The sequence below is a fragment of the Struthio camelus genome, chromosome 18 (genome assembly GCF_040807025.1).
Source record: "Struthio camelus isolate bStrCam1 chromosome 18, bStrCam1.hap1, whole genome shotgun sequence".
In the NCBI taxonomy this organism is placed as follows: Eukaryota; Metazoa; Chordata; class Aves; order Struthioniformes; family Struthionidae; genus Struthio; species Struthio camelus.
In genome coordinates, this window is record NC_090959.1 from 6,150,296 (window position 1) to 6,172,067 (window position 21,772).

Consider the following 21,772-nt stretch of genomic DNA (forward strand, 5'->3'; position numbering starts at 1 on the left):
CTCAACTTTTCAGTGATGTAAGGAACTATTAGCTTTTGGAAAGATGCATGACTATACATTTTTATAACAAGAGAGGGCACTCCCACTTGGAGCATAAATCAATCTGCTTTAATTATGGTCAGAAATAGAGTTTATAATCAGGAAAAGACCATGGCCTGCAGTGGGCAGCAATGTCCAGAGACGGGGGTCTCTAGCAAATTATTGATATTATCAGTGTCTCACAACAATTAAAACATTAAACAATTTTTGAAACTTTAAATGGCATGCTCATGCAATAGTGCAGACCTCGAAAAAGGTCACATTTTTGATTTTATTAGCGTATGTCATTCAGACAAGCTCAGTTTGGAGCCTTCCTTCCTTCGTGCTAATGAATGAGCCAGGTCTACATGTGGCTATATACTGCTCTGAAGTGTTTTTGTTGCCAATGGGTGGGAGAAGCCATACATTACTTTCCTGGCATTGTCCAATATGACAATTTGAAGCTGGGAGGCCCGAATCCTACACTGAAGCTTTCACATTGTAATTCAGGAAGGATTCATGCATCCAGTTGGCTGCATAGTGGCCCAATTCTGTAATATGGCAAAGAACAGCCCTTGCTTTGCTTTAAACTTTTCCAGGATATCTAAGAAACTCGTAGAAGAGTGAGAGTTTTCCAGAGTCAGGAAAACCAAGCACCTTGCACCAGCTCCAGGCACTAAGGAGCTGTGTAAACCAGCCTTGTACTACCAAAGGATTCTTACGCGTTAGTGGTGTACTGCATCTCCAAGTGGTATAGCTTTTCTAAACCGGTAAGATGCATATCATATAGCCTAAGTGCATCCTACACAACAGCTACAACGGGAAAGCCTTTTAAAAGCAACTCCTGGTACTGAGTAAACACCGCCCTGATCAGTTAGTCTCATCCTGTATTTAGAAGCCCTTTGCGTTCATTATTCATGAATGCAATATGGTATGAGTGATCTTTACAGACAATAAATTCTGAACTCCCTGAATGAGAATATTTCACAAAGAAACCTGATTTTGAGAGCTGAACTCCTCCATTTGGGGAAGGCCCACAGAAATATTCTCTCCTTTCTAGCTGCAGCTCTGACAGTCAGAGAGCTTGTTTACCTAATCTGAATATTCAACCTTTATACTTTTTGGAAATGGTATTTTTTACTCTTAATTATGTGGAAGGAACACTTCCTTTCAGAGCTCTGATGGACTTCTCTATAAATAGCTACTTACGTAGCAGAACTTCACACTGAAGCCTTCAGCAAAGTCAGCATCCCTAGGACTTTTTAAGCCTGAGATGGGAACCACGTGGAGTTTAATCATTAATCACCAGTCTTTAATTAACAGCTCTGGGCTTTGAACAAAAGGTGCTTACAGCAAGGCTGCTGAGGGGCTCTGAACTCTTCAGTGTATTTTCATTCAGAGGACCCAGTGGCCTTCAGAAGGGGGCTGGTGGAGCAACCTACTCCTCGTGTTAAGGGTCGCACTTCTAAGGAAGAGCAGATGTTTGTGGCCTCATCTTCATTTTCACAACTGTCCTGTTGGCTGCCTGCAGGTCTGAGCTACTCAACTCAGGGAGGCTGCCAGCTCCCCGCAGCAGGCAGCCCGCAGCAGCCGTGTCGCGCTCAGCCATGGCCTAGTTTGCTCTTGAAAGGACTCAAGCCTCTCCAGAGCTCTATTGCCTCCATCGGTTGAGGTGAGTCTTAAATGGACAAAGGAGGGAAGTTGCTCCAGGCTTGGAAAATTTTATAGGGGAGTGTTCAGAATTGAGCACTCGGGAGAGAAAGAAAAGATTGCTATAAAAGTTGACTCAGCCAATACTTTTCTGCATTCCTGCTGCTGTGATTGAAGATATTTGTTTTTAATATAGGTTTCTCCTATTTGTAGTCTGGCTTTCCTGTAGTAAAAACTAAAGGGCTCAGATACTCAGCTGATATAAATTGGCTCCACTGAGGTTAATAGAGCCGTGCTGGTTTGTACCAGCTGAGGGATCTGGCTCTTGCTGTAGTGTTCGATACCCTCTTTATATTGCTACGATTATGATGTTAATTCGATAAAATGGCTTCACAGTGTAGTAAAACCATCCCAGAGAATAGGGGATGAAAAGGTTCATTCTCCAACCAACATGGTATTTTTCAACAAGGTATTTATTTTCTTTTTTGCTAGAGAATGCTCTAAACCAAAACTCTTTAGAGCAAACGTTATCAGCTCTGACAAAACTTTCCCCAGAAAAGGCTTCTTGGCTTCAGTGTGGAAGTCTGCTCGCGTGCAGAAAACGCGCTTGGCATACTCAATGGCCTGGGGTCAGGGCCCACGGAGGCTTGTGCAAGAAAAAGAATTTGATCTTCAGAGGGCGGGGGTGTTACTACAGAGCGGTTAAAACCCTGAGCTAACCTTGACTCCTGAGAAATAGGAGTTATCATAGTAGCGGGTAGAACATTGATCATTTTACTCATTCTCTGCCCTGTCTACTTATTCTTCACCTCTCTGAGGCAGTAGAAACAGCTAGTGGACTTGTGTAAAGCTGTATCTTTCCTGGTCCCAAGGGTAAATGACGGTGGTGGTTTACCTCCTTGTGATCTGCTCTTTAGCAAACAGCAGAAGATGCCGCGCAAGAGGAGCGGAGAGTTTGATAAGCTGTGCAGCCTTATTGCTTGGAGCTGTTGAACACCGAAGGGAATAAAAAGACACAAAGGCCTAAATAAAGGCAGATAGATGCATAGCTAGATCCCTGGGATGAAATGTGGTGTTTGCCATCGCACTGCTGAACTGCACACAGGTTTTTCTGTGCCAGGAGGGATTTTTACAGGGACATTGCTAAATGGAGGCAGTAAATTTAACTTTAGAGGCCCATGAATTGAAGCTTTTGGCTAAAAGCTGAAATGCTGTTACTCTTTACTGGGCCCTTTTAACTTCGCTTGGAACAGGATAGTATATCTTACTTCTAAGGCCTTTGGAAGTTGAAGGCCCTGCCTGTGGCAGGTCTCGTTCAGCTCCGTGGGAGCTGGGACTTTGTGAAACAGCAGTTGAATGCTGCAGTGGACCTTTCAAGGTGAATATGAACCAGTCCAGCTTATATGGGTAAGGGTGAGACACAAAAGGCTCTCAGGAAAGGGCTCAAGAGAGTTGTGGGTTAAATATCTACCTGCTAGGTGGGAGGCTGTGCCATTGCAAGATTAAATATTGGTAAAATTTTAAGTGCTGGAATAGCTGAAGGGCCACGTAAACAGAACAACCAGAGTCCAAAGGTTGTTCACCTGAGCTGGCAAGTTCTGTTGACTCCTGCTTTCAGACCTATGCTGGTCCCTGAGCAGTAGTCATGCTACTGCTTATTCAAAGAACAGTTTTCCTACGTATTCAATGCTCTGAAACAAACTGAACCATTTCTGACTTTTTGACCCTTCCAGTGAGATGATCCAATTTTAGTCTATCTCTATCTTCGTTTTCTTTTAAAGAAAAATTTGTTTTGCCCTAAGCTCTATTAGAACAAGCAAAACTTTTTCTTGCTCAGATCTAGTAGCAACTCACTGCAGCAGTCTTTAAACTTTGTGTACTATATTCAAATTATGCCTGATACTGGGCTAGTCAGTATGTACATGACAAATTGCAAGTCCCTGTTAAAGGTGGGATTTGGCTGCCTTTAGCAGCCACATTCTTCTCTTCCAAGCTTTAATGAAAGATTAGAAATTCTTGCATTTGGCATAGGCTGACTGTGGAAGACGTTCTGGCTGTCTGCTTAAAGGGAACCCCTTGGACAGAGAGCGAACTGTTTCTCATATCACGAGAATCATCTTTCTGGGAGCTGCATGGCACAGCAAGGGGAGGCTCTGGTTCCCTGAAGAGATGGGGGATCTCATGCTGGCAGCTGGCATTTACAAGGAGGTCTTTTATTACTTTATCAAGGAGGCAAGTACATGGAGGCAGAAAAGATTTTAGTTTTATTAGAGAGTTTTGGATTTTCAGGGCTCACGAGTAAGCAGGATGAGGGGATAGGGGTATGCATGCAGGTCTTCCTTTTGCGGTAAATGAGTCTATTTCTTGCATTGAGGGAAGGACGGTTTGTTTGGAGACCTTTGGAAAACCCATGTGTGTCTGATTCCATAGCCAAAGATGTCTGTGGCCAAGTGACTACCTAGAGGCCCTGAAGGACCTTAGTGCTCCTGAGCTTTAGTGCCCCGTCTCTGAGAAGAGGAGGCAGAGCCTATCACCACAACTACAGCAGTGGGGTGAAGAAAGACATTGCTAGATCTGGTCAAACAAAGAAAAGCTTTGGAGCATATGGACCCCAATGTGTGGTCCAAGTACAACAGCTTGGTGAGTGTCCTGCAGGGAGACTTTTACTAGCGCTGCAACAACAATTCATCATTGCCTGAAGGTTTGATGGCTCTGGTACTCCTTGTCTTAATTGACCTCGGCTGGAGACCTGCATTTAAGTCCAGCTTAGTCACAAAGGACTTGGTCTGTACTTGGGGCTTAAAGAGGATATTTATCAGAAAGTCACATGATTAATGGAACTGAATGGTCTCTGTTCAGGAGTGGCCAGGAATTGAATTAACAGAACAGGGATTTTGGCAGGTGTGGAGTGCTGGCAAAGCTGAGACCTAAGCCTGGGGAGTTAGAGCCGGAGTGAGGTGCACTGCTAGGATGTGGGTGGCTGTGGGGGCTGGACTGGCAGGGCATGCTGGGGGTCAGGGAGGAGGCAGTTGGCTGGCAGAACGGCAAGGCACAAAAATGTGCTGGGCTTATGTCTGGATAAACCAGTGTGCATATTATTAACCCTTCACACACCAGTGCCAAAATAAGGATTGCTAACTGTCCTCTGGTAGAAAGGGCAAAAGTAAACAGGAGGTTAACAGAAGCTGATATCCCCAAGTAAATTGTGATAGAGGTGAAGATTTAATGAACCAGTAAATAGAAAATCATCACATATTTTCCTTTTTGCTTGCTTTTTCCCCATTCTTGCTTCTTTTTTCCCTCCATGTCAACCCCAGACAAGACAGGACTAAAATTAATGGGGAAAGCAGCAATTAGCAAATTAGGTTAGCGGCGTGTTGCAGTGTGCCATGGCTGCCAGGTGTGAGGGGCTCTGGCAGTATATTTATTAATGGCTGTCAGAAAAGTGACACTTTGATGAATGAAGCTGGGTAATCGGCACCCTCCGACAGTAAGCACTGAGAGGCCTCAACATGCTAAACTGCAACATCAAACCTTTTTTTTTTTAACCCCCATACAAAAATACAACAACAAAAATCACTGCACGAAGAGCGTATTTTTTCCATGAGGAACTGGAATTCACGTTCTCCTCTAAATACCTCTTTCCTGTAACTTACTGGGGAAGAGTTGTCTGCTTTGAAGATTTTTTTCCGTTCTTTAAGATATGGAATACAAAAATTCATAAATTCAGGCAGCTTAAAAATGCATGGCCTGCTTGTTGTTTTGCCTACATCCTAGCAGCACTATCAAAGCCAATGGTGCATGCGCACACCTTCGTGGGTTTAGCCCTTTAGATATAGTGGTGTTAATAATCCATAGACTGAGCTTGTGAACTAATTCACCATATAAGATATTAATATCTCTTTTGACTGGTGGTCAGCAATTACACTGCTCATAATTAATACCTCTGACATGTGACTTCTAGGAGCCCACGTTGCGTATAGGAACAGATAATTAATCTACGAGTCTGTAAGGTGGAACATGTCTGACACAAAGTTTCACCAGCCGCGTTGTTGCATGGTGACGTTTCCACTCTTTGTAATTTTAGCTTTGAATGAGCCCCTTCTGATGAATGTGTCGTTACGGTCGGAAATCAATTATGGTAGTGATCATTTAGGAGCTAAGCAATAATTGATAGGCATTCAGAACATGGTGCAAGCGCATGGATAGACTGCTAATTCTGCACTGTAGATGGGTATGTAAATTCAGTGCTCTGAACTCTTAGCCAATATTAAGTGAGTTTAAGGGAAGTTTTCTTTTTAAAAAAAAAAAAAATATTTCAGGACTGAAGTGCTTGAGGAGATAAATCTAGCTGCTGGGATAGCATCTGGATAAAAGATTGCTCTGCAAAATGGCAGAGTACATGGAATTTTTTTCCAAGGTTTTAGACTTTGTGTTGCGCACGGCTGGTAAGTTTTGTGCAGCACTTCAATAGCTCAGCGCAGGGTTGGTCAAATCCCCCGGTTCCGTGGAGAAACTGGATACATTTTTATAAAAGCCTAGTTCTGGTTTTGGCCGGCTAAAAGAACTGTGTAAGTTTTGATTAAAAACATGAGAATAAATGTAAATCATATCCCAGGCACTCATCTGTTCTTCTAGTTTGAAATGAAGCTGAATGATCTTTCTGGAATTATTCTTCAGGAACTGTGGGCTTGTTAAATTTGGATTGGCACTTGCAGCAAATCTGAAATTGTTCTCTTATGCTTCAATAATTGTATTTAGTTTCCTAATTTGGCTGGTAAGTTTATCAGAAGATAATTGAACTTTTAAAAGCATAATCTGACCAGACTGCAGGAAATACTTCAGAATAAACTTTCTTTCTGAAACTTTGCTCTGTTCTTGCTCGCTCTCTAGTGAAAACAGCCTGCGCGCACGGCTCCAACCTGCATAGGTGCACGTTCCTAAACCAAACAACTCCTGAACTGAACCTAGTTATTCCCTTTATGTGGTAGAAATCGGCAGATCTCTGCCAAGAAAAATCAGCGGAGCCACCGAGCGCTGTCGGCTACTGGTGTGGGCTGGTGGCGCCAGCCCAGCTCCAGCGCCCTCCAGCTGGCCAGCCTCTGCCACGACCGAGCTGCGGCCACCCAACGCCGCTAGTGCTGTTGTTCAGGGCCTGGCGGTTCCCGCAGGGTGCTCCTGTCGGTGGCCTGGCCTCCAGGACTGGTAGGCACAGCTTCGCTGGTAGGAGCCCCGCTCTGCCCCCTCTGCAGGGATGAGTGCTGCCATGGCTTTGGACACCAAAGGCTGAAAGCATTTTTTTGTGATTTCAGGGCAAGGTGGTTCTTTAAGTCAGGTATTGCTCTGAGCAGCTCTAAAAGCAAAAAAATATTGCTTGTATGCCAGTGAACTGGCATAATTATGCCAGGTGAAACTGTTCTCAAATTGCTTTGGTTTCTTAATGCAACTTTTATTGTTGTTAAGGGGTGCGTGAGGGACTTGCTCCCTTGTGCACAGGAGGACTGAGCAAGCGGAAACAGGCTCTTTCTTGTTTTACTAACTCCAGCCAGCAGCTCACTGACCTCCAGGCCTGTCAGCTATGCACCAGCTCCTCCAGGTTCCTGCTGACTGCCTGCTCTCGTCCGCTCTCGTTCCCCCTCTCCGTGGGCAGACGTGCAAACGTACCTTGTGCTCAGGCACCGCCTAGCTATGTCCATCCGTTGGGTATCTCATATTCCAAGCTGGTTCGCACACGCTGTTGTTTCAGGTGACTCTGAGTTTTCCTGCCTTCTACAATTAGCTTCAATGAAGTGAGCATGTTTCCCAGTTTCAGTGAGATTTAGTCTAACTCCTAAAGTTCCTATAAGTCGTCCCTCAGTTCTGGGGTAAGTACAGCTCTCCTGTTTCACTGATGGAGTGTAGAAGTTTATGGGTCCGTTGCAGACCTGTAAACTCGGGTTTTCAAAGTCCTACATTAGTATGTGAGCCACCAGACTGTTCCCACGCAGGCACTCACACCATAGTTTCCTTCCAATTTGGGAGAGGATTTCTCTCCATGTTCTCCATTATATGGATTTGCAAAGTCTTCTGTCACTGTGAAAGCATGCACCAAATATTTTTCTCACTTATTTCAGTGCTTATGGTTTATATTTACTCAATATTGACTGCACAGGAGTCAGCAAAGGGAAGACCTCTGACTCTCCTGTTAGCCTTGTGTCTTGATTGGGAAGCCTCCCAGCTCCAGTAATCAATCATCCTGCACTGATGGAAACTCATCGCCTAAGCAAAGATAAGTGGCTTGTCCAGGTTGGGCTTGTCCTGGCTTTAAAAGGGGAAATGTTACTAGAAATCCTCTCTGCGTGTGTTGGCCTGGTGTGACAGGACAGTGCCTTTACCCATTGCTTACTCTCCATTTGCTGTGGCTCTGCTGCAGAAGTGGACCGTTAGCATCAGCGTTATTCCCACTCCTCACTGGGCTCTGGTTATCCTTGCCTGTATTAAGATGAGCATTTCTTCATGAGAGTGTGCTTCGGTATCCACCTACCCAAGTTGCTTTCTGTTTTCTTTTTACTGTCAGCTCCAATAGTGCTGTCATTTTCCAGATGCATGCTGCATAAATAATGAGAGTGTCATTTCCACGTTGTTTTCAAAGACTAGATTGAGAGCCTGAGAAATTATTTCAGTGAATACTTAGGTTTTTTTTTTCCCCCCCATTAGTTGCTTGGTTTGAGGATACTTCTGGAGGGAAATAACTGAAATAACTGTGTAGTGCAGCTATACTTGTGTTTAAGGAGCAGCCAGACTTGCCGTTTGCTCTGAAGCAGAGCACAGGGCACATGCTACAGGCCAGGAAGGTCACGGTGGGGTGCATGTGCCAGGGCAGGGGCTGACTGGCTCTTTCCCAAATTGTGGCAATACAGGTAATACTCCACCTTGCTTGCAGACGATCATGCTGTGCTGGTGCCGAGAGGGTTGTGGGGCAGGATCGGACCCATAGAGCCAAAGGAGTAGAAGGATGCGATGGGAATTGGCCTGAAGGCCTGGAGTCCTCCTCGCTGCTCCTCACTGCCCGTAAGGGCCTGCTGGGCAGAGGTGTTGGCTGGGATATTATGTATTTTATTATACCTGTTATTTCTTTCACAGGAGTAATAAGTCTGCTTTATGGGAGACCCTGAGACCCTGTAAGGAGCACAGAGATTGGTTTTAGCCACCTTTGCTCCCCAGGACATTTCTGTCCCAAAGGCAGGGAAAGCGTGCCCGAGGCTCAGCCTCTGATGATGCATAGCACAGTGGTGGGTGCAGAGGGGCTGTAGCAAGGATTACTGCTCTTCCTGAAGACCTGCTTTTGGGCTTGTTCTAGGGTTGCTAATCTTAGCTATTCTTCTCCTGAGCGAATATCCCCACGTATCTCCACTGAGCCTTGTGTTACTATATATTTTAATTTCCCTTTGTTATTTGCGAAAGCGAAGGGGGGAAGGGAAGGGCTCTCGGGCAGCAAATGCTTCTCTTTGCCTCCTTTTTGCCTCAGTTCTCTAAAACTGTCAGCCTGATTCCCTGCACTGAGTGTACGCCCACGAACTACAGCGCTGCTATTTTGCAGTAAGGGTCCCTCACTGGTTGGGGCGTATGGGCCAGCCCGGGCAAGGGTGGCTTTCCTACACAACGGTGTCCCAATTCGTGCTTTTAGGCTGCTGCCTTTGTCTGGGAAGGTGGCACATTCTGCCTTATCCTTTCCAAATATTGGCAGTGTTTAGGTTTTGATTTTTAGAGAGGATGAATATTGGGAGGGGAAGAGGAGAAATTACTTTTGCTTCAGTGGATTTTCTGAGCGTTGGGAATGTTTTGTTCCCAACAGTCTGCAGGTGCCTGTTGGGTGGGTGAAATGCGTGCAAAGCTTCGTACGTGTATGTATACGTGTCTCCTGTGATATACGGACCTCTAGCTCTGCAGCTGCCATTAGTGTTAATGGGCTAAAACCCTTCACATCAAGCTGAGAATATACTCCTGCTAATTGTGTACTAGCTGTCCTCCGGGACCTTCGAGAGAATGATGCATCCGAGGAGAGGCGCTTCCAGCGATACAATGCTTTGGGCTAAATAAATAAGGGGCTAAAGTTAGACACTGGTTCAGTGAGGCTGATTCAGTGCCAGCATTATTACACTGGGAAATCAGATAGCAATGATGCCAACCTTTATCCTCTTGGTCCTGGCCTAGTCCAGTCCTGCACGGTACCATCTTCGGAGTAATACATCACCGCTCGGTCTCACCTTGATGATGTATGATGCCCATAGATCCTTATAGCGGGAGTGCACTCTGATGTATTGCGCCAATACATCATGGACAGAGTTCGCCCGGGTGATGTATTAGTGCCCTGAGAATGTATTACTCAAACGGAGGTATTGTTCAGGGATAAAGCCAAGCGAAGGAGTGGATTCAATTTAATTACAGTGCAAATGATAGTCCAGCGCCAGCAGCACTTTGATGCTGAGACACTGGCACCCTGTGGAAATATGAGCTGTGGCTCCGGTGCTGTTGAGTTACATCACAATGTACCAGGAGAAGATGTGCCATATTTTACAGGAATGGTCATTTTTCAGGGAAATATAGGAGGACAGTTGTGAGAACTCTGTAAAGAGCAGTATCACAATGTGCAAAGGCCTACTGAGCAGACTGCGCTGGAGGGCAACAGTAGAAACAAGTCACTTCTCACTGTCTATGAACAGTCAGCTCTCTCAATGGGTGAGGAGTGGTTCAGCTTTTTAGGAAGTGTGAGGCAAAGCGATTTTTCTTTCTTTTTTTTTTTTTTTTTTTGAGTTTCTTTTAACACTAAATTTGCTGCCCCTCAAGAACTGGATCCCTCCTAGTGGTGTGAAGTCCACCCAAACAAAACTCTCTTCCCCAACAAGGAGACAGGCTTTGAATCAAACCTCGTGTACAAACATTTTCTCCTGTTGCTAGTAGGATGTTTTGTCAACAAATTTCATGAGAGGATTCTGCAGTTCTCTTGGGATCTCCTATGCAGATTTGATCAAAAACTTGAGGAGAAAACACTTAAATCCTTAGTCTTTCATAGGCTAGGCTATCCTTGGTGGGAAACCACCAAGAGATAGTGTCAAAAGAGGAGTAGCATTGTAAGCAGTCCAAAAGTAAGAAAATAAACCTTGTGAAAATTTACTTTGGATATTTGTCTCTCATTAACTGTCCCCTCCTATTTGCATCTCTTTCCATCTCTCAATATTCAGATAAAAATGTACGTCTGTTTTCAATCAACTTTACTCCCAAATAAGCCTTTGTAAGATTGTCCCGTTGTCCTGTAATTTTTTGATATGAAAAAGACGTGCGTGTATTGTATCTGCTTGTCCAAGAATGGCATGTCTTAAACCAGCCCCTTTTTATAACATCCTTGCATATAATGGAAGGCACTTTGGAAATATGTAGACACATGAGATTTGAGTTGAAGTTTTAGAAATGATCAGTTTAGTGCACCGAGTGTACCATGTTCCTCTGAAGGCTCAAATCGATGTTATTTTCACTTTTAACAGGATAGGGAAATGCCTTCTTTTTGGATACAAAGGTTAAAATCCTACTCCCATTGAAGTCAAGAGGATCTCTGTGCAGTTGGGATTGGATCCAGTCCCTCCCAGGAGGGTTTCTGATTGTTCTCTATTAGAAATATTAGATTATTCTTCCAGAGAAGTGTTTACACTGAACTAGGGGTAGAAAGGTGGCAGCAATACTTGGCTCTTATTCAGTGTTTTCTATCTATAAATGCAAGCGTTTTCCAAGGAATGTAAATATAGGTTTGCAGATGAGAAGTTTGCAGCACAAACAGAGAAGGTGACTTGTGCAAGGTCATGTAGCAAGGCGGTGGCAGAGCTTGGAGCAGAATCTGGTTGGTCTGGCTCACCCCTTATCTGACACCTTGTCACTATTTCACTCCTGCTATTACTTTTGACTCATTTGCTGCATTGTTTCAAGTTGAATCTGCTGCTACCTTCCTATAGTGTGCAGCTCTGAGGCTGCAGGTTTTGGTGCTAGTGTAACAGAGAGATAAAAGTGTCTCCCCCTCACCTAACAGTTTCACTGTACCTTTAAAACTCAGTGCTGTTTTCTTTTTTTTTTTTTTTATTTTTGTTTTGTTTTGGGTCACAGAATAGGGAAGGCTCAGTGAGATAAACAGGAACACTGGATGCACCCAAGAAAACAACTTTTTTGCACAGCAGTACGAGAGTCCCTCTCGTAGCTTTTGGACTTTTCCTCCCTAGCCAGGCCAGCAAGCAAAATGGCACAGATACTCTTCTGTTTGGTTGTTGCTTAAAATATGAAAGAGAGGTGGCATGGCTCAGGACAGCAGGTATTTACACTGCCCCTTGGAGCTCTTGGGCACGCTGTCTTCGGAGCATGCAGTGCTCCTGGGTATGTTCCTTCAGGGCTAGCCCTCTGCTGTCCCACAGGAACACACTGGTGCCCCAGTCTGTGCATGACCCTTGAAGCGGTTTGTCCCTTCTGTGTTGCCTCCTCCCGCGACTCGTTCATCGCCATGCCACTCCTCAGTGGAGCCTATGGTTTGTAGTGATCCCTATCTTCTTGTGATAACCGTTGTAAAAGTTTCTATAAATAGAATTTCCTCTTGCCCATGTCTTCTTGCTAACTCAGCTGTTTTATTTTTAACAGAAAGGCATGTTGATGCTAAGCAGAAATAATTTTTTTTTTTTTAATCTCTCTATTAAACATAAAAAGATGCTGTGTCTGAATAAAAAGGAAAGGTGCCCCTTGGATATTTTTAAAGTTTCTAAAAATAGTCTCAAATCTGTGACAAAGCTTAGCGAGCTGGAATAGTTGTAGGCAGCACTGTGCAATGGGAAGGATTATGCCTCCTAGTGCTTCTGGCTGGGATCTGCCGGAAGGGAGACCAGTTGGATAAAGCCCTCTAAAAGGAATTAAGTGAGGGTTGCTCTTTCGAAGGCTAAACAGCAGCAGTTCCCAAATAGTTTTGCTGGTGACCTCATATCTGTTTTGTCTTCTGGGCTTGCAGCTGCCCTTGAGGTTGGGAGCCCATTTCTGCGATCAAATCTTTGTTGGAGACCTGCATCCCCGCTGCGAGAACCGCTGCCATGCAGCGAAGGGGTAATGAGAAAAGGCAGCGAGTTCTCCTTCTAGTGTTTTAAGGTATAGCGAGAGGAGGAGGATTGTTAACTTTGCCTTGTAAGCACAAATGATATTTGGTTTGAAAAAAAGTAAAACTTGGTTATTGTTTGGGCTCTACACCCCTCCACTCGCTGGGTCAGAGCACAACCATATATGCAGTTGATTCAGCCTCCAGCACAACTGAGGAGGCAGAAATTTTGGCGGGGAGGAGGAAAGCAGATGGGAGTGGGACTCTCCAAGGGGATACTGTTTTACATGGTTCCCAACACTTTTTCTGCCCCCTGTAGTGGAGGGTTTTGTCTCCTTGCTTGTGGCAAATGCTAGATCAACTGTTTGTGTGTTCACGCCTAGCGAGAGGAGAAGGAAGTCTCCAGAGAAATTCTAAAAATCGTAAAAAATAAACTGATTATTATTAAAATTGCTAATTGGTAAACTGGTGACAGCTGAGCAGCTTATATGGAGAAGAAAAGAGAGTGTTATAAAAGCAGAGGGAGACCTGTTATTTACAGTTAGAAAAAAATAGATTCAGAAGCAGTAAATATTAGCTTGTTTCAATCCCAAAATGACTGATTAGCTATGCTAAAACAGCCTGCATGTACATTCAAGTTTAATGCTTATTGCAGGTGAATTTCTGCCCATGTGAATGTAGGGTTTTCAGAGGAATGTAACCAGTTTTGCTCTCCCTTGTGGCAGGGAGGTGAGAGGTTGGTCCTTTTTGTACTGCGTCGGTTTTCTTAGCAGAAGGGGATTGGGCAATGGCTTATAATTTGAGGTTCAGTTCTTGTTTCTCCTCTAGATATCTTGAATGCCCTCAAGAAAACTGATTTATTACTTTCTGCCTTGATTCTTCCTCACCTGTAAAAGGGAGGGAAATATTTCCTTTGCTCTCCATTTATTTATATGAACACCTCTTTCAAGGTGGATAGATGCTCTTACAATCTGTCTGATACTGCGCGTGGTGCAGCGAGGTCTGGTTCATTTCTCGGCACTCTGTAGAAGGGTTTATACTGTGGCAAGCCTCATAACTATCAATGTAATACAATTACTAGAGACGGACCTAACCTGTCTGAAATGTTGGTGCTTTAGACAAAATCTGAATGTAAAGCTTGCCTGGGTTTGGTGGCTGTCCTCTGCCCGTAGCTGTCAACATGCACCAGTGACTGTCAGGATGAATGACGGATTAACAAACCGGTAATGATTTAGTCCCTCTCTAGGAACAAGCAATACCGCCCGGGTGACATGCATTCCAGGTATGCAGACAAGAGGGATGAGTGGCATTGTCTCATTCAATAACGGGGGCTCTGGCAACTGGAGAAAGCAACGTTTTTCACTCGTTACAGTGCGCATGTACATGCGGACCCTAGAAAACGTGAACCGGAGAAGAGGGTTTGGTTTTTATTAGTTTTTAATCCAAGGCTCTGCTTTGGCAGGAGGATATGAAACTTCCAAGCGGAAAGGCTTAGTGCTCTGTTTTTTCCAGAGGATGTTAGTGAGGGACCGGCTGGGCTCACTGGACTCCATGAGGTACTTTTGTTTATGGATGAAGCCATGCAGATGGGGATCAAAGGTTGCGTATAGCTGCTGTAGAGCACACTGGGGCTGAGAGAGGTCAGCCACTGGAGATTAATTTCTTGGCTGGTTAGAGCCAAGGTTTAATAGCAGACTTGGAAAGGACAGTGATTGAGTTTACCGCTAGCAGAACCTATAGTTCAGGTCAAGTAAAAAGAAGGAGCTAAGGGGCTCTGTGTGTTGGTTGCAGGAAAAAGTCTAATGGCTTAACAATATGTGGCCTCCGAAAGACATATTACAGTTGCTGCCACTAGTGAGCCCTGCGCTGCTGTGCTGGGGTAGGGGGTAGAGTGAGGAGACGCACCCCTTGCTTCTGGCGCATCACCTTTAACAAACCATGCCTTTCTGGGGCTAGGCTGACGCTCGCAGCGAGGCAAAGCAAACACACAAAGGAAGCCTTGTTAGTTCTGAAGGCGAGCGAGAGGAAGTGGAAGACATCAGTGTTTTCTAAACAGGCAAAATGATGTGTTGGGGAGGCAATCGGGTGGGGATGTATTTTCTTCATAGGTTTGTATGTTTTTTTGGGTTTGTTTTCTGTTTTTTAAACAGCATACTTTCCCAGGATCTGGGCTCAGTGACCTATTTTGGCTAAAACAAGAAATGATTCTGAAGCTGAGATTAACTGATTTGAAGCTGAGGTGCTCTGAACTCTTACTTTTCATGCTGTTATCCCATTACGCTTTAGTTTCCAAGTAAGTTGTCAGATATTTTTTTTTAAATAATTTTTCCTTTATTTAACTAATTTAATAGTTACCTAACCACTCTGATTTTCCCCTCCTTGCCTTCAAAAATTATTTCAGATTTTATTTCCTTTTAAATTATATATTAAGAAAAGGTGACCAGGAGAATTTGCTGTTAGTTTTCATATTTTATTTTCAGTGAGGCAGTATGTTGTTAAAAATACATTGCCTTTCAAGGCCACGAATCTTGCAGATGGTTTTAGGCTGTTATCAATGGAGGGAGCCTGGCTGTATGCAGGAGAGACTTCATGCAGGTGGTCACCCCCACCATGGTCCCGCAGAAAAATCTACACACAGAAAATTTCTTTCACCTGTGATTTGTCCTGGATTCCCAGGGAACAGGAAGGTTGGGAGCACATCACAGGCAGGACACGGCCATGACGCGTGTAGTACTGTCAGAGTTTGTCTCAGCTGTGCAGAAAGCATTACTTGGACCCCAGTTTGGAAATCCTCATTCTGCAGCTCCAAGTCAAGCATCTATTGGATTTGCTTTCCTAAGTAGTCCTGCCTTTTGTTCTGTTTCTTGGAAGTGTCCTAGACCATGTAAAGTTTTGCCCTTGTTCACCTAAGTATGCTTTTTTTCTCAGGAAGGTGACAGAAACTGCATCAAATGTGAAACAGAGTGACATGGATTTGCTGATTAGGCACAGAGGGGATTTCCCTCCCCAAGTGCTCCTGTGTTGTCTCCATTCATTAAACTAGCTATGAAAGCTATTGACATGACTCTGCAGTCTCTCCTGTTAGAGTTATTCTACTCTTTTTAGTGCAAAGAATGACCCTATAATGTAGCAATTAGGATCACCCCTGGAGATTTGGACCTCTGCTGCAAGTCAAGTGGGGAGGGGTCTTTCATGTCTCAGGCAAGAGCTGTGATGAATTCATGGTGACTTGCAGATCTCTTGGAATATTCTTCTGAACAGTCTTTGGTTTTGATCTTGTGTAAAGTGAGGACAATGCTGTTTTTTGCTGTTTTTTTGCTTGTTTTGTTTGTTTGTTTTGAAATTCATTTAAAAGATGTTTTGTCCGGCTCAACTTAGCAAGATACAAGCACCTAGGATGCTTGTGTGGAAGCCATTAATATAACATTAACTCTTGAAAAAAATTTTGGAGAGGATTTTAAATCTTGTGAAGCAGAGCTTGAAACAGTCCCTGACCTTATCTTGTACCAAGGGGAGGGCAAATTATCACAGAGTAGCCCACTGGCTGCTTTGTTCCTCCTCCTCCAGAGCATCCTGTGCTAGCTGCTATCAAAGAAAGGACAGTGGCATGACTGGAGCCAGGTCTGATCCATGCAAACTCTGATTTTTCAGGGCTTTCAGTGTGACATGTCATCTTCAACAGCATTTTTCTTTCCTTCTTCTTTGCCTAGAACCTGTGTTTCAACTGAGTTAACCTAACAGAGATGCCACCGTGCTTTTTCACTAGAACTGTGTGAAACCTCTGAGTCTGTAGGAGCAGGAGGAGCCCTGTCTCGGAGGCAAACAGGCTCGCTATTTCTCTACTTTGCTGTTCACCAACATGTGGTCAGCTGTTCTTCCTTGGATTTTTCACTTTCACCTTGTTTAATTATTACTGAGTCATCTATGCTTTCTGCTTTGCATTTTGTTTTGTGGGTTTCTTTTTTCCCGTGGGGTAAAGTTATACAAGGGGGGTGAAAGATCCTGCACACGCCACTCAAGGTGCTGCCAGGCTCTGCCCTGGGCTTGCGAGAGCATAGCATACAGCCTGGCTGCTGCTTGAACCCTGCATCCTTCCCTAGGCTAACATAGTTATAATAGTACTTAAGAAACTCAAACTATATGAGAAAAGGAATTGAGTTTATCCATAATTTTACCAACATAAGTGCCGAGAACGGCACTGCTGTAAAAAGTTAGATCCCTAGCTAAAGCTGTCAGTGGACCTGATCCTACTGAAAGATGGAGATAGCAGCTTTCTGATCTTGGTGCTAAACCACTTCTCAACCCAAAAGTCGGCCCAGCTTTGTCAGTTTTCTAGCCCCATCCGAGTTAGGCTTTTATTTGATCTGAATTGTGTAGTATTGGCTGCCTCTAAACAAGATAACGCAAGCAGAATTGCACAGTATAAGGCAGAATCAATGTTTTTTTGAAATGAGATAGCTTGCTCTCACTGCCCTGCGGGTTACTGTGCATGTTCTCCCTCTGCCTGCCGATCACCTACTTTCGTGAGCAGGACTCCAAGCTTGGGATTCAGCCCCTTCGCTAAAGTTTTTGGCCACATGAGCGGACTCATTACGGTGCCTCCCTGCAAATTCTCCTCTAATTACTCCAAGTACTGTGGCCATGAAGCAGAAATCCAGGTGGTAAAGTCTGCAGCTTGTGGACAACTTTTCTTGCCAACCATGCATTACGAAGGGCTAATTGTAAAAGTGGTGCACCTGCTGGCTCCCTTGGTGGCTGGAGCCAACAAGAAAAAAAATAGTAATTTATTAATGATCGAGTCACAAATAGTAATGAAAACAATAGGAGCATCTGAAGGAAGCGCTGCCGGGGGCAGAGGTGCAGGTGCTCTGTGCCCTGAACAGTCTTGTCGGCATTTTTATAAAGCTACTTTACAGCCCTTATCAATTTCCTACTGCTTTCTGTGTACCCCCTGCCCCTTTGCAAATGTTTTGCCTGCACAACAGGATCAGCATTTCTTGTTGTAGGTGATAAAATAGCTGTCACCCTGTGGAGGAAGAAAAGAGGCAAAAAAAAAAAAAAGTTAGGTCCAACAAAACAAAGCAGAGCAATGCTTTTTAGAGGAAACAAACGAGTGATAATGGAGCCGCTGAGTCGGCACAGGGAGAGAGAGACAATATGATCTTAGCTGAGAAATGCTGAAAGATTTGGGGTAACAAATGCTGGAGGCCAAGAGAGACTCGTTGCTTAAACTGGGGCAGCACTCTGTGCATAGCCTTGGATTTCAAAGGTGACCGGCACGCATACACACCTCATCCAACATCGTCTGCAAGGAGTTTGGGATCTAGTGTATGCCTCTGAAAATCTCAGCCATAGTTTAAATCACTGCATTACTTTGGCTAGCCCAAGACATTTTTTAAGTAGGCGAAACAGAAGGCAGGTGGACAATGCCAATTTTCACAACTTTCTTCTATGATTTGAGTGTTTTACATAGTCACGCATGGTCATGCAGTCTCTCAAAACATAGTGTCTCTTGAAATATGGAGATATTATGACTTGTAAAATGTTTGAGAAAACAATATGGTGACCTAAAGAATTAACTTACTCATAGTCAGCTTTTGCCATGTAGCGCAGCAATGCAATGTCTATAAACAGGGCAGCTGATCACAGCTTGCAGAAGGACAAAAAAGATAATCAGGTCATGGTAGACTCTCATGATGCCCAGGTGCTAGGTCAGAGATAGTGTGATGTGTGTAACCCTAATGTTTGCATTTCTTCTGTTCTGACCATCAGACACATGGCTTTAACATGTTACTTTTCCCTCAGAAATTGTATTAGCGCTAATAGAAAGCATTAAGGCAGATAGCAGCATGACATATTTTGTTCTGTTGAGTGGTAGATAGTGTGTTGCAGCACTCTTCCAGCGTACATCTGTTACTAGTAGAACTTAATTCAGCTTGCAATGAAGGAAAGCTGAACTAAGTTGAAAATTCTTGTATTGCCATGCAGTTTTCAGGCATGGACACTTACCATGGCTTAGTTTGTATTTGGAAGCCTTTTAGACTGTGGGAATGTGTGTGTCTGCCTGAGCCCGTGAACTGTTTACTGTAGTCTGCAGGTCTCAAAATTATAAGTTCTCAAAATGTTGCAGGTGTAGATCTCTCAGCAGAAAGGGATCAAACTGATTCAGCCTGGATCTTTACCAAATGAGCGTGGGCCCCATGTCCTGCATTTACTGATATCACAAGGCTTAGCTAACACACTGCAGGCATCGTGGAGTGGCTGTAACTGCCCAACCGGTGAGCACAGTAGGCCAAAACTTCCAAAAGAGTCACTGCGTTTCTGTACTCAGGGGAAAAAGAAAACTAATTTTTTTCTTTTAACTTCATTTTAATGAAAACAAGAAAAAATATCTGTAAGATAAAATAATGTGTCTCCCCTTCTATGAGCCAGATGCAATTCTCTCAGTTGAGTGCTGTGCTTGGTGTGTGGGACCTTCTGAGTTAAAGCACTAAAAGCATCGTAGCTCTCTGCACTAGGTTCCTTTGCCTTCTTGGTGTTATTGTTGTTGCTGTTCCTGTGCTTTCATTCCGGAGCAATTCCTCCCTTAAGTACTAAAAAAAAAAATACTCCTTTTCTTCTTTTTCCTCCTCTTCTCCCTTTCCCTTCTCATTCACAGGGACAAAGCTTCACCCTTATACTTTTTTTCCCTAAGGAACTAGGAAGCTTTCTCCGTAAGGTCATCTGAAATTCTTGTGGATTAACATGAATCCAGGAGCTATGCTTTTTAAGTGCTATGTCTTATACTGTGTCTAATACAGTGTTTTGGGCTAATTATTGCCCAAACATTTGAGGAGGGACCAGCATGAAGCGTGGATGCGTTAACATAACTGTGAGGGCAGATAGCATAATACACGAGGAAAGGTGAAGGCAAGGCTGATGTATCCTGTAACTAAGAAAGCATATTCCTCTCTCTAATAACTTACAAACATTCACCTTTTGCCATCTACAAAATTAACCACTCATCTCCTCCGGCCTGCTGACCAGGTGCATAGATATAGGATTTTGAGATTCCCTATTGAAAAATGTCACTGCAAAGCTGTCCATCAGAGCTCCTGCCGCTTTCTGGAGAGTAGTATTAATAAAGTTCTCCATAACAGAAATGGGACCCTTTTAGAGCGCAGATAAGGGTGTGTGTGTCTTCCCCACCCCCCAAGGTTAACCAGCTGGGCTGTTTGGCTGTGGACAAATGCAGTGATGAATGACGGGTCAAGGATGGAGCAGGCTGATTTCTCTCCAAGCTTGACCTTGTCTCTGGTCTGACATCTGAAATGACAGGTGCATTAAACAGTTATTTATTTGGGTGAGCTGCAGTGTGTTGTCCCCTTCGCAAGGCAGCACCTAGTTTTGCAAGGCTGCTGGAATTAAGGCTGCCTGAGCCACCCCTCTCCAGCTGCTGCTGCACGTACTGCCAGCTTCACGTGAGCAGCTGCTGTGAAAACAGGCAGACAAGTTCTGTGCGTTCGTCGGGGAGCGGGAGACAGCGTGTGAATTGAACAGCAAAAAAAGGAGCGGGGTCCTAACACAGTGAATATCCTGCATGTCTGCAAATCTCCCACCTATGGAAAGGCGTTAACTGAGTATGAAAATGCACCTGAGGGTTTCTGTGTGGTTAAAGGCCTAATGTTCTGGATAAAATGAAGCACTGAGGATTAAATGATTTCTGCTGTTCAAGTTCTTCTGGCATCAGTGCTCTCAGGAGACCTTCTCTTTTCTGACTTCCAGCTTCTTTGTAACTAGATGCACTGCAGCCCACTTCAGCGGGCTTCACTTCCCTATAGCTGAAAACTATAGGAACAGCTTTAATTTTTACCTTCATGTTGTAGGGCATGCTGGAGGAATGGTAGCCAAGCTGCATCTTGTGAGCAGCCACACTTCAGTTTTGGGAAATCTTGCTCAATAGCAAGAGACCACAGCCTAAATCTCCAGAAAAAATGCATGCATAATCCATCATGCCTATACATTGATTTGTCTAACCTTCTGCTGCAATTATAAAAGCTGTTGGTATTTTCAAAACCAGACCTTTATTTAGAAAAACAACTTGGCCTATGGTGATGAAAAATAAGAATTAAATGGAAATAATGAGAAAATCCCAGCAAAGAGATGAGACAGAGTGGGGTGAGGGGTGGGGATGAAAAAGTGAAGGAGGCAGTAAACTCCCCACAAGCCCTTACACAGTGAGAACAGTTGTCCCTGTCAGTAGTAAGAAATGCTAGTGTGTGGCCAAGTGGAGATGCTATGTTCTCCTGACAAGAGCGTGTGGATTAATTTGTAGAGCAAGGTTCATGGAAGTGACCATATGCCATGATCTCTGTATCCTTTTGGAGTGTTGATAGAGATCAGATTAGTGAGCAACATGGGAATACCCAAGATCTGTCATGGAGAAACATCGTAACTCTGTTGACCTCAGTCAAGTTACAGCAATTGATATCAGCTCAGAATATAGCCTGTCTGTCTTTGCCATCTCTTCCCCACCCCCCCCCCCAAAAAAAAAAAAAAACACCTTTGAAACAACTGCAATAGCAATTGTAAAATATATGCGATAGCCTGTTTGCATGGTGGGACTGTTGGAAGAGCTGGATGTTGGTGTGTATCCAGCTCATGTTAACTTCAGTGTCAGACTACAGCCATATCTGAATGACTTTGCAAGTCCTTTCTATGACTGTCAATTAAAATTAAAAAAGAGTACTTTATCTCTCTTTTACTTTCAGGGTTTTAGCATGGTATGGTGGATGAAGCTTGCTTGAAGATAGCATCTACAAGGTCTTTTAGCAGGAAAAAATCAATGATCTGGTATAGTGAATGATTTTATATAATATCAAAGGAAAAGAGTATCTGTTGTTAACTTCATATACAGTTCTGATTGCAAGTACGCTTTTACACTTGTTCAGTGGTGTAATACCGAAAATTACAGCCAACATTAGGTGGGCTTAGATTCACAGCTCTCTAATATAGATGTGATTCCCATCG

General features: G+C 43.9%; 1 long non-coding RNA gene across 4 annotated transcripts in view; it reads left to right on the forward strand.

The window, feature by feature from the left end:
- The first annotated feature begins 1,352 nt into the window (after window positions 1–1,352).
- The window catches only part of LOC138061547 (uncharacterized), a 37,354-nt gene continuing 16,934 nt past the window's right edge, over window positions 1,353–21,772 (forward strand). For all 4 annotated transcript variants that reach the window (XR_011135370.1, XR_011135367.1, XR_011135369.1 and 1 more), the window contains exon 1: window positions 1,353–1,690. This is a non-coding gene — a long non-coding RNA (uncharacterized lncRNA). The remainder of the gene's footprint in view (window positions 1,691–21,772) is intronic.